Consider the following 9,948-nt stretch of genomic DNA (forward strand, 5'->3'; position numbering starts at 1 on the left):
ATCAGTGGAAGCAGCTGCTGATGCTAAATCCAAGAAGCAGCCATACCACTCAAAACCACCGGAGGGAGCCCAAGAGCAGAACTCACAAAAGTGCTACTTACAACCACCGAAGGGAGCCCAAGAGCGGAATTCACAACAGATAGGACATGATTAGTGTTGAGCATTCCGATACCGCAAGTATCGGGTATCGGCCGATATTTGCTGTATCGGAATTCCGATACCGAGATCCGATACTTTTGTGGTATCGGGAATCGGTATTGGGATCCATATTAATGTGTAAAATAAAGAATAAAAATAAAAAATATTGATATACTCACCCTCTGACGCGCCCTGGTTGTAACCGCCAGCCTCCGTTCATAAGAATGAGCGCTTGAAAGTCCTTAGATGACGTTGCGGCCTGTGATTGGTCGCGGAGCGGTTACGTGACCGCAAATCGACCAATCTCAAGCCGTGACGTCATCTAAGGACTTTCAAGCGCTCATTCTTATGAACGGAGGCTGGCGGTTACAACCAGGGCGCGTCAGAGGGTGAGTATATCAATATTTTTTATTTTTATTCTTTATTTTACACATTAATATGGATCCCAGGGCCTGAAAGGGAGTTTCCTCTCCTTCAGACCCTGGGAACCATCAGGTGAGTCTTCAGGTTCTTTTTGAAGGTTTCTATGGTAGGCGAGAGTCTGTTGTGTTGGGGTAGAGAGTTCCATAGTATGGGAGAAGCACAGGAGAAGTCTTGGATGCGATTGTGGGAAGAAGCCATGAGAGGGGAGTAGAGAAGGAGATCTTGAGAGGATCGGAGATTGCGTGTAGGTATCGGGAGACCATGTCACAGATGTATGAAGGAGATTGTGGATGGCATTTTATGTAATTGTAAGGGTTTTGAACTGGAGTCTCTGGGTGATATGAAGCCAGTGAAGGGCTTGGCATAGGGGAGAGGCTGGGGAAATACTGGGTAAGAAAGGTAGATTAGTCAGGCAGCAGAGTGTAGGGTGGATTGATGGATTGGAGTGGTTCCAGAGTGCTAAAGGGGAGGCCAGAGAGTAGGAGGTTGCAGTAGTCAAGGCGGGAGATGATAAGGGCACGCACTAGTGTTTTTGTGGTGTTGCAGTCAAGGAATGCCCGGATCCATTAAATATTTTTGAGTTTGAGATGGCAGGAAGAGACAAGGGCTTGGATATGTGGCTTGAAAGAGAGGGCAGAGTCGAGGATCACCCCGAGGCATCGAGTGTGTGGGACTGGGGAAAGTGAGCAGCCATTGATGTTGATGGATAGGTCTGGTGGAGGGGTAGAGTGAGATGGGGGAAAGATGATGAATTCTGTTTGTCCATGTTCAGTTTTAGAAAGCAAGCAGAAAAGAAGGCCAAGATAGCAGACAGACATTGTGGGATTTTGGTAAGTAAGGAGGTGAGGTCAGGTCCGGATAGGTAGATCTGCGTGTCATCAGCGTAGAGATGATACTGCATACCATGGATTCTATGAGCTGTCCCAGGTCAAAGGTGTAGATGGAGAAGAGTAGGGGTCCTCGAACAGAACCTTGAGGAACACCGACAGACAAGGGGCAAAGTGAGGAGGTGGTGTGGGGGAGGGAGACACTGAATATTTGGTCTGTCAGATATGGAGAGATCAAGGATAGGGCCAAGTCTGTGATGCCAAGAGATGAGAGGATCTGTAGCAGAAGGGAGTGGTCCACAGTGTCAAAGGCATAAGACAGGTCCAGGAGAAGGAGGACAGAGTAGTGTCGCTTGCTCTTGGTAGGTAATAGGTCACTGAAGACTTTAGTTAGGGCAGTTTCAGTTGAGTGCTGGGGTCGGAAGCCAGATTGTAACTGGGCAAAGAGGGAGCAGGAGTAGAGGTGAGAGTACAGCTCAAGATGGACGTGTTGTTCCAGTAATTTTGAGGCATAAGGTAGAAGAGATATCGGGCGGTAGCTAGACACAGAGGATGGGTCGAGGGAGGTCTTTTTGAGGATGGGTGTGATCTTGGCATGTTTGAAGGATGAGGGGAAGACACCTGTTGTGAGTGAGAGGTTGAAGGGGTGTGTTAGGGTTAGGATGAAGACCATAGCAAGGTTAGGGATGAGGTGGGACGGGAGCAGGTCAACCATGCAGGTGGTGAGGTGTGATCTTGACAGGAGGGTGGAGAGCTGATCTTCTGCCATGGTGGAGAAGCTGGTTTTGGAGGAACAGGGTTGAGCAGCTAAGAGGGGCATTGGGCGCTGTAGGCCAAAGCTTTCTCTGATCGTATCGATCTTCTGTTTAAAGAAAGAGGCAAAGTCTTCAGCAGAAATGAGAGGGGAGGGAAAGGGTCTGGGGAGACGGAGTAGAGAATTGAAAGTGTTGAAAAGCTGTTTAGGGTTGTGAGACAGGGAGGATAAGAAAAACGAGAAGTAAGTTTGTATTGCAGCAGTGAGCATGGACTTGAAGCTGGCGAGGGACTGCATGTATGCAGTGAAGTGGTCAGCAGAGTGGGATCGCTTCCATCTCCGCTCAGCGATCCTGGAAGCCCGTCTCAGTTCTTTGGTCAGGTTGGTCAGCCAGGGCTGCCTGTTGAGTGTACGAGTTTTGCTATGCATGAGTGGGGCAGCCGAATCGAGTGTTGCTGTTATTGTGGTGTTATAAAAAGTGGCAGCAGCATCTGTGTCATGAAGGGAGGCTATGTCTGTAAGAGGGAGAAGGGACTCAGAGAGTGATTGTAATATGGGGTGTTTGATATTTCTACGAGGGTGAGTGAGTTTGTGAAGTGGGGGTTGCACACTAGGAGAGGAGAGAGAAGAGAATGTCAGTAGGTTGTGGTCAGACAGGGGTAGGGGTGAGTTAGTGAGATTAGTTAGGGAGCAGAAGCGGGTGAAGATGAGGTCCAGTGTGTCCATCTTTGTGAGTGGCCTCAGAGGACCATTGAGTGAGGCCAAAGTGAGCAGTAAGCGATAAAAGTTTATGGGCAGCTGAGGTGGAAGTGTCAATGGGGATATTGAAGTCACCCATGATGATAGTGGGATGTCAGCAGAGAGGAAATTAATTAGCCAGGTGGTGAGGTGATTGAAAAAGGTGGAGATGGCTAGTTCTGGGCAGTAGATGACAGCCAGCTGGAGGTTGGAGGGGGAATAGATGCTGACGGAATGTACTTTGAATGAGGGAAGAGTAGAGGAGGGTGGTAGTAGGATTGGAATTAAGGAGCAGGTGTCAGACAGGAGCAAGCCAACCCCCTTAGAAATGAGTGTGGGGATGTGTTGAGGAGGGCCACAATTAGGGCATACATCACCAGAGATAAGGAGTAACAGACAGAGCATTAGAAGGTGGGAGCAGGATAGGTGTTATGGACCGGTGATTTAGGAGCGACATGCGACTAGCTCTGAGCAGGTGGTAACTATACTGACCGCAGTTCCTGATCTTAACACAACACTAGAAGTAGCCGTGGGATGTTCCTGTCACGCCCTGGACACCTCGTCACAGCCGGAGAACTAGCTACCCCTAAAGGTAGAAACAGGAAAGCTATCTTGCCTCAGAGAAAATCCCCAAAGGATAGGACAGCCCCCCACAAATAATGACTGTGAGTGGAGAAGGAAATGACATACGTAGAATGAAACAAGATTAAGCAAAGGAGGCCACTACTAGCTAGATAGATAGTACAGGACAGAACACTGTGCGGTCAGTAATAAAAACTAGAAAAAAGTCCACCGCAGAGAAATGCAAAAATCTCTACACCTGACTAAAGGTGTGGAGGGCAAAATCTGCTGCCCAGAGCTTCCAGCTTAGCTGAATAGATCCATACTGATAAGCTGGACAAATGAGCAAAACATAGAATGTGCTGAACAATAAAGTCGACAACAAAAGGACTGCAAAAGGAGAAGCAAGGACTTATCTTTGCTGAACAGGTCAGAGTGTCAGGGAAATCCAAAAGAGCCGTGACTCCAAGCAGGAACAATTGACAACTGGCATTGATTGAGGGATAAGGCCAGACTAAAATAGCCGAGCCAGAAAGACGATCAGTGGAAGCAGCTGCTGATGCTAAATCCAAGAAGCAGCCATACCAATCAAAACCACCGGAGGGAGCCCAAGAGCAGAACTCACAAAAGTGCTACTTACAACCACCGAAGGGAGCCCAAGAGTGGAATTCACAACAGTCCCCCCCCCTTGAGGAGGGGTCACCGAACCCTCACCAGAGCCCCCAGGCCGATCAGGACGAGCCAAGTGAAAAGCACGAACCAAATCGGCGGCATGAACATCGGAGGCAACCACCCAAGAATTATCCTCCTGGCCATAACCCTTCCACTTGACAAGATACTGAAGCCTCCGCCTCGAAAAACAAGAATCCAATATTTTCTCAACCACATATTCCAACTCCCCCTCAACCAACACCGGGGCAGGAGGATCAACAGAGGGAACAACGGGTACCACATATCTCCGCAACAAAGATCTATGGAAAACATTGTGGATGGCAAAAGAGGCAGGAAGGGCCAAACGAAAAGACACTGGATTGATAATCTCAGAAATCTTATAAGGACCAATAAACCAAGGCTTGAACTTAGGGGAAGAAACCTTCATAGGAACATGACGAGAAGATAACCAGACTAAATCCCCCACCCGAAGCCGAGGACCAACACACCGACGGCGGTTAGCAAAACGCTGAGCCTTTTCCTGAGACAACGTCAAATTGTCTACCACATGAGTCCAAATCTGCTGCAACCTGTCCACCACAGAATCTACACCAGGACAATCAGAAGGCTCAACCTGCCCTGAAGAAAAACGAGGATGGAAACCAAAATTACAAAAAAAAGGCGAAACCAAAGTAGCCGAACTGGCCCGATTATTAAGGGCAAACTCGGCCAACGGCAAGAAAGCCACCCAATCATCCTGATCAGCAGACACAAAGCATCTCAAATAGGTTTCCAAGGTTTGATTAGTTCGCTCAGTTTGGCCATTCATCTGAGGATGGAACGCCGAAGAAAAAGACAAATTAATGCCTATCCTAGCACAAAAGGCCCGCCAAAACCTGGAAACAAACTGGGAACCTCTGTCAGACACAATATTTTCCGGAATGCCATGCAAACGAACCACATGCTGAAAAAACAATGGAACCAAATCAGAGCAGGAAGGCAATTTAGGCAAAGGTACCAAATGGACGATTTTAGAGAACCGGTCACAAACCACCCAGATAACAGACATCCTCTGGGACACAGGAAGATCCGAAATAAAATCCATGGAAATATGCGTCCAGGGCCTCTCAGGGACAGGCAAAGGCAAAAGCAACCCACTAGCGTGGGAACAGCAAGGCTTAGCCCGGGCACAAGTCCCACAGGACTGCACAAAAGAACGCACATCCCGCGACAAGGAAGGCCACCAAAAGGACCTAGCAACCAAATCTCTGGTACCAAAAATCCCAGGATGACCGGCCAACACTGAACAATGGACCTCAGAAATTACCTTACTTGTCCATCTATCAGGAACAAACAGCTTGCCCATAGGACAGCGGTCAGGTTTATCAGCCTGAAATTCCTGAAGTACCCGCCGTAAATCAGGGGAGATGGCAGAAAGAGCCACCCCTTCCCTAAGAATGCCAACCGGCTCAAGAACTCCAGGAGAATCAGGCAAAAAACTCCTAGAGAGGGCATCCGCTTTAACATTCTTAGATCCCGGAAGATATGAGACCACAAAATCAAAACAGGAGAAAAACAGGGACCAACGAGCCTGTCTAGTTTTCAGCTGCTTGGCCGACTCGAGGTAAATCAGATTCTTATGATCGGTCAAGACCACAACGCGGTGCCTGGCTCCCTCAAGCCAATATCGCCACTCCTCAAATGCCCACTTCATAGCCAACAACTCCCGATTGCCGACATCATAATTGCGTTCTGCAGGCGAAAACTTTTTGCGAAAAGAAGGCACATGGTTTCATCAAGGAACCATCAGAATTCCTCTGTGACAAAACGGCCCCTGCCCCAATCTCAGAAGCGTCAACTAGGGTTGAGCGAAACGGGTCGATCATTTTCAAAAGTCGCCGACTTTTGGCTAAGTCGGCGTCTCATGAAACCCGATCCGACCCCTGTGCTTGTCGGCCATGCGGTACGCGACTTTCGCGCCAAAGTCGCGTTTCAATGACGCGAAAAGCGCCATTTCTCAGCCAATGAAGGTGAACGCAGAGTGTGGGCAGCGTGATGACATAGATCCTGGTCCCCACCATCTTAGAGAAGGGCATTGCAGTGATTGGCTTGCTGTCTGCGGCGTCACAGGGGCTATAAAGGGGCGTTCCCGCCGACCGCCATCTTACTGCTGCTGATCTGAGCTTAGGGACAGGTTGCTGCCGCTTTGTCAGAAGCAGGGAGAGCGTTAGGCAGGGTCCACTAACCACCAAACCGCTTGTGCTGCAGCGATTTCCACTGTCCAACACCACCTTCGGTGTGCAGGGACTGTGGAAGCTATTTTTTTTTTTTTTTCCCCTCAGCGCTGTAGCTCATTGGGCTGCCCTAGAAGGCTCCGTGATAGCTGTATTGCTGTGTGTACGCCACTGTGGAAACCAACTGCTTTTTTCAAAGCACATATCCTCTTGTTCCTTTCTGCACAGCTATCTTTTTTGTTTGTCCACACTTTTTATTTAATTTGTGCATCAGTCCACTCCTATTGCTGCCTGCCATACCTGGCTTAGATTACTGCAGGGAGATAGTAATTGTAGGACAGTCCCTGTTTTTTTTTTTTTTTTTTTGTGGGAGATTAAGATTGGCATTTCTGCTACAGTGCCATCCCTGTGTGTGCCATCTCTCACTGAGTGGGCCATAGAAAGCCTATTTATTTTTTCCGTGATTTGTGTTCTAAATTCTACCTCAACACAAAAACACTACATCAATCAGTGGGAGAAAAATATTGGCCTCAGTCAGGGCTTGTGTGCCACTGCTGTGTGTGCTATCTCTCATTCAGTGGGCTATAGAAAGCCTATTTTTTTTTTTTTTTTTTTTTTTTTTTAATATTATTTGGTTTCTAAAGTCTCCCTGAAAAAAAAAAAAAAACCTAAAAAAACAGTGGGAGAGTAATATTGCCCTTTCAGCTTGTGTGCCAGTCTTGACTCCTGGGTGTGCCACCTCTCTCTCTCATTCAGTGGGCCATAGAAAGGCTATTTTTTTTTTGTTTTTTTTAATATTATTGGGTTTCTAAAGTCTCCCTTAAAAAACAAAAAATACATAAAAAAACAGTGGGAGAGTAATATTGCCCTTTCAGCTTGTGTGCCAGGCTTGACTCCTGGGTGTGCCACCTCTCTCCCTCTCATTCAGTGGGCCATAGAAAGCCTATTTATTTTTTTTTTTAAATATTATTGGGTTTCTAAAGTCTCCCTTAAAAAACAAAAAATACATAAAAAAACAGTGGGAGAGTAATATTGCCCTTTCAGCTTGTGTGCCAGTCTTGACTCCTGGGTGTGCCACCTCTCTCTCATTCAGTGGGCCATAGAAAGCATTCTTTTTTTTCCTTGATTTGTGTTCTAAAATCTACCTCAACACAAAAACACTACATCAATCAGTGGGAGAAAAATATTGGCCTCAGTCAGGGCTTGTGTGCCACTGCTGTGTGTGCTATCTCTCATTCAGTGGGCTATAGAAAGCCTATTTATTTATTTATTTTTTTTCTTATTATTTGGTTTCTAAAGTCTCCCTGAAAAAAAAAAAAAAAACATAAAAAAACAGTGGGAGAGTAATATTGCCCTTTCAGCTTGTGTGCCAGTCTTGACTCCTGGGTGTGCCACCTCTCTCCCTCTCATTCAGTGGGCCATAGAAAGCCTATTTATTTATTTTTTTAAATATTATTGGGTTTCTAAAGTCTCCCTTAAAAAACAAAAAATACATAAAAAAACAGTGGGAGAGTAATATTGCCCTTTCAGCTTGTGTGCCAGGCTTGACTCCTGGGTGTGCCACCTCTCTCCCTCTCATTCAGTGGGCCATAGAAAGCATATTTATTTTTTTTTTTAAATATTATTGGGTTTCTAAAGTCTCCCTTAAAAAACAAAAAATACATAAAAAAACAGTGGGAGAGTAATATTGCCCTTTCAGCTTGTGTGCCAGTCTTGACTCCTGGGTGTGCCACCTCTCTCTCATTCAGTGGGCCATAGAAAGCATTTTTTTTTTCCTTGATTTGTGTTCTAAAATCTACCTCAACACAAAAACACTACATCAATCAGTGGGAGAAAAATATTGGCCTCAGTCAGGGCTTGTGTGCCACTGCTGTGTGTGCTATCTCTCATTCAGTGGGCTATAGAAAGCCTAGTTATTTATTTATTTTTTTTCTTATTATTTGGTTTCTAAAGTCTCCCTGAAAAAAAAAAAAAAAACATAAAAAAACAGTGGGAGAGTAATATTGCCCTTTCAGCTTGTGTGCCAGTCTTGACTCCTGGGTGTGCCACCTCTCTCCCTCTCATTCAGTGGGCCATAGAAAGCCTATTTATTTTTTTTTTTAAATATTATTGGGTTTCTAAAGTCTCCCTTAAAAAACAAAAAATACATAAAAAAACAGTGGGAGAGTAATATTGCCCTTTCAGCTTGTGTGCCAGTCTTGACTCCTGGGTGTGCCACCTCTCTCTCTCATTCAGTGGGCCATAGAAAGGCTATTTTTTTTTTGGTTTTTTTAATATTATTTGGTTTCTAAAGTCTCCCTGAAAAAAAAAAAAAACATAAAAAAACAGTGGGAGAGTAATATTGCCCTTTCAGCTTGTGTGCCAGTCTTGACTCCTGGGTGTGCCACCTCTCTCCCTTTCATTCAGTGGGCCATAGAAAGCCTATTTATTTTTTTTAAAAAATATTATTGGGTTTCTAAAGTCTCCCTTAAAAAACAAAAAATACATAAAAAAACAGTGGGAGAGTAATATTGCCCTTTCAGCTTGTGTGCCAGGCTTGACTCCTGGGTGTGCCACCTCTCTCCCTCTCATTCAGTGGGCCATAGAAAGCCTATTTTTTTTTTTTTTTAAATATTATTGGGTTTCTAAAGTCTCCCTTAAAAAACAAAAAATACATAAAAAAACAGTGGGAGAGTAATATTGCCCTTTCAGCTTGTGTGCCAGGCTTGACTCCTGGGTGTGCCACCTCTCTCCCTCTCATTCAGTGGGCCATAGAAAGCCTATTTATTTTTTTTTTTAAATATTATTGGGTTTCTAAAGTCTCCCTTAAAAAACAAAAAATACATAAAAAAACAGTGGGAGAGTAATATTGCCCTTTCAGCTTGTGTGCCAGTCTTGACTCCTGGGTGTGCCACCTCTCTCCCTTTCATTCAGTGGGCCATAGAAAGCCTATTTATTTATTTTTTTAAATATTATTGGGTTTCTAAAGTCTCCCTTAAAAAAACAAAAAATACATAAAAAAACAGTGGGAGAGTAATATTGCCCTTTCAGCTTGTGTGCCAGTCTTGACTCCTGGGTGTGCCACCTCTCTCCCTTTCATTCAGTGGGCCATAGAAAGCCTATTTTTTTTTTTTTTAAATATTATTGGGTTTCTAAAGTCTCCCTTAAAAAACAAAAAATACATAAAAAAACAGTGGGAGAGTAATATTGCCCTTTCAGCTTGTGTGCCAGTCTTGACTCCTGGGTGTGCCACCTCTCTCTCTCATTCAGTGGGCCATAGAAAGGCTATTTTTTTTTTGGTTTTTTTAATATTATTTGGTTTCTAAAGTCTCCCTGAAAAAAAAAAAAAACATACAAAAAACAGTGGGAGAGTAATATTGCCCTTTCAGCTTGTGTGCCAGTCTTGACTCCTGGGTGTGCCACCTCTCTCCCTTTCATTCAGTGGGCCATAGAAAGCCTATTTATTTATTTTTTTAAATATTATTGGGTTTCTAAAGTCTCCCTTAAAAAACAAAAAATACATAAAAAAACAGTGGGAGAGTAATATTGCCCTTTCAGCTTGTGTGCCAGTCTTGACTCCTGGGTGTGCCACCTCTCTCCCTTTCATTCAGTGGGCCATAGAAAGCCTATTTATTTTTTTTTT

The sequence above is a fragment of the Ranitomeya variabilis genome, chromosome 7, assembly GCF_051348905.1.
Source record: "Ranitomeya variabilis isolate aRanVar5 chromosome 7, aRanVar5.hap1, whole genome shotgun sequence".
In the NCBI taxonomy this organism is placed as follows: domain Eukaryota; kingdom Metazoa; phylum Chordata; class Amphibia; order Anura; family Dendrobatidae; genus Ranitomeya; species Ranitomeya variabilis.